Below are 3276 nucleotides of genomic sequence, written 5' to 3'. Positions count from 1 at the left end.
TCCGGCAGAGCCAGACTCCATCGCACCAACCAGCACAGAGCATAAACAAAAAGAACCCTACATCTCTACCCAAAGAGGCAGACTTTGTTTTCAACATCCACAACCCAACTCCATCATAGTGGGTGTGGTTAATGCATGAAGCAAGCAACATAATGCCAAGTCAACTCCATATGATCAGGCTTCGCAAGATGGCGTATTCATCGACAACATTACTGTTTAGAGTCATAAATTACCAAACTGTCATGGCCAAAACAATTTTGTTAATCTTCGGAAACCCAGGATGTTTCTGAAACATTACTGGAAACACAAAAAGAACAAATTCAGACCATTCTTAGAGAAGGTCAGTTAAATGCCAGACCGGTCCTAAAGATACCACTGGATGTAGCTGTTACAGCTACCTGCCCAGTCTCCATGACAGTGGTACTGAGGTGGGTTGTAGTTTTTTTTCGTTTTTTGTTTTTGTTCGCTACACTTCTCTAGATTGCCCAAAGAGCTACAGACTTCCAATTTGAAGGGCCAAACTCTTTGCAGAGAAGACGGATTTTTCTCTCCACATCCTGAAGGATTCTCAGACGCACTACACTCCTTAGGAATCTACACTGTGGAACAGAAGAGAAGACCTCTCAACCACACCACAGATCACAATCTTCTCAATACTCACCATCTCTGTGCTGTTATGAGCCACAGTGTAAGAGGCCCAGGGCTCTCAAGTGTGAACAGTCTACACCCCAGTCCATGACCTCTCAAACTGCCTCTTATAAGTACTTGGATGAGCTGGTCGGGGGCCTGAACAATACCACCTTTCAGCATCAGCTGCCATCTACACACCTGTTATGCCACTCAGAAGTCACCTTACCTTATTTCACAGCAGTTAGGACCAGCTCTAGAGCAAAGAGATTGATTTCTAGCCCTAAACCTACAGGGTGCCTACTTCCATATCTCAATACAACCATCGTGCAAGAGATTTCCTACTGCTTACCTTTGGGGCAGGATCATTATACGTACAGACTGCTCCACACAGGGTAGTCTCCAAGGTTCACTTCATTGTAGTGGCATACTAACCCCGGTACAGTGACTGGACTTTATCAGCACCAACCTGATGCAGTACAAGTGAGGTTTCAGAGTAGCAGCCGTGTTAGTCTGTATTCGCAAAAAGAAAAGGAGGACTTGTGGCACCTTAGAGACTAACAAATTTATTTGAACATAAGCTTTCATGAGCTACAGCTCACTTCATCGGATGCATTTGGTGGAAAATACAGTGGGGAGATTTATATATATACACACACACACACACACACACACACACACACACACACACACACACACACACACACAGAACATGAAATAATGGGTTTTATCATACACACTGTAAGGAGAGTAATCACTTAAGATGAGCCATCACCAGCAGCGGGGGGGGAAAGGAGGAAAACCTTTCATGGTGACAAGCAAGGTAGGCCATTTCCAGCAGTTAACAAGAACATCTGAGGAACAGTGGGGGGGGGGGGAGAAAAAACATGGGGAAATAGTTTTACTTTGTGTAATGACTCATCCATTCCCAGTCTCTATTCAAGCCTAAGTTAATTGTATCCAGTTTGCAAATTAATTCCAATTCAGCAGTCTCTCGTTGGAGTCTGTTTTTGAAGTTTTTTTTGAAGGATAGCCACCCTCAGGTCTGTAATCGAATGACCGGAGAGACTGAAGTGTTCTCTGACTGGTTTTTGAATGTTATAATTCTTGACGTCTGATTTGTGTCCATTTAGTCTTTTACGTAGAGACTGTCCAGTTTGACCCATGTACATGGCAGAGGGGCGTTGCTGCCACATGATGGCATATATCACATTGGTAGATGCGCAGGTGAACGAGCCTCTGATAGTGTGGCTGATGTGATTAGGCCCTATGATGGTATCCCCTGAATAGATATGTGGACAGAGTTGGCAACGGGTTTTGTTGCAAGGATAGGTTCCTGGGTTAGTGGTTTTGTTGTGTGGTGTGTGGTTGCTGGTGAGTATTTGCTTCAGGTTGGGGGGCTGTCTGTAAGCAAGGACTGGCCTGTCTCCCAAGATCTGTGAGAGTGATGGGTCGTCCTTCAGGATAGGTTGTAGATCCTTGATGATGCTTTGGAGAGGTTTTAGTTGGGAGCTAATGGTGATGGCTAGTGGCGTTCTGTTATTTTCTTTGTTGGGCCTGTCTTGTAGTAGGTGACTTCTGGGTACTCTTCTGGCTCTATCAATCTGTTTCTTCACTTCAGCAGGTGGGTATTGTAGTTGTAGGAATGCATGATAGAGATCTTGTAGGTGTTTGTCTCTGTCTGAGGGGTTGGAGCAAATGCAGTTATATTGTAGAGCTTGGCTGTACACAATGGATCATGTGGTATGATCTGGATGAAAGCTAGAGGCATGTAGGTAGGAATAGTGGTCAGAAGGTTTCCGATATAGGGTGGTGTTTATGTGACCATCACGTATTAGCACCGTAGTGTCCAGGAAGTGGATCTCTTGTGTGGATTGGTCCAGGCTGAGGTTGATGGTGGAATGGAAATTGTTGAAATCATGGTGGAATTCCTCAAGGTCTTCTTTTCCATGGGTCCAGGTGATGAAGATGTCATCAATGTAACGCAAGTAGTACAAGTGAGAGTGCTCCTCTCACTACCCACATTCATCACCCTGGGACACATCTCCCGAATATGCTGGGGAGCTCACCTACACAACAACAAGGTTCAGGACAAATGGCCTTCCACAGAAATGACCTTCCATATCACTCTTTTGGGGCTAAGGGCTGTCAGGAGTGTCTGTGCACAAACTCTGCCTTTCATCAAAAACAACATGCAAAGATTATGATGGACTTAATGTGACCTGTATGTTTTGTATAAACTGCCAAGGAGCTGCCAGATCTCCCTCCCTCTGCAAGACAGCATTCAAACTTTAGAATTGATGCACCCATCCCCATGTGCTCATCTCAGCTGTCTGTCTACAAGGGATACACATTTGAATAACCAACAGTCTCAGTTGGAATTTTCTCACGACAATGAATGTATACTGAATTCAGAGGTGCTTCAAGATATAGCCACCCTTTGGGGAACCCGGCCTATGGATCTCTTCGCTACTTATCGGAACAAGAAAGGTCCTTATTACTGCTCCAGGGCTGGCTTGGGGAAACTGGCAGTTGCCTTCATCTTCCCAGCGGACAGGGCCCTCTTGTATGTCTTTGCCCAGTTTCCTACCCTGTCCAAGGTTCTGTTGAAAATTCAATGAAACAAAGCGAGAGTTATTGTGATAGCCC

General features: G+C 45.0%; 1 long non-coding RNA gene across 1 annotated transcript; it reads left to right on the top strand.

The window, feature by feature from the left end:
• Window positions 1-975: 975 nt before the first annotated feature.
• On the top strand, window positions 976-2809 carry LOC122460345. Its single transcript, XR_006281600.1, has 2 exons — window positions 976-1115; window positions 2630-2809. It is a non-coding gene; the product is annotated as an uncharacterized LOC122460345 (long non-coding RNA).
• The last annotated feature ends 467 nt before the right edge of the window (window positions 2810-3276 follow it).

This window comes from Dermochelys coriacea, chromosome 5 (assembly GCF_009764565.3).
Source record: "Dermochelys coriacea isolate rDerCor1 chromosome 5, rDerCor1.pri.v4, whole genome shotgun sequence".
NCBI classification, from domain to species: Eukaryota; Metazoa; Chordata; order Testudines; family Dermochelyidae; genus Dermochelys; species Dermochelys coriacea.
Note: the sequence above shows the minus strand (reverse complement) of the source record. Positions and strands in the feature narration are given on the sequence as shown.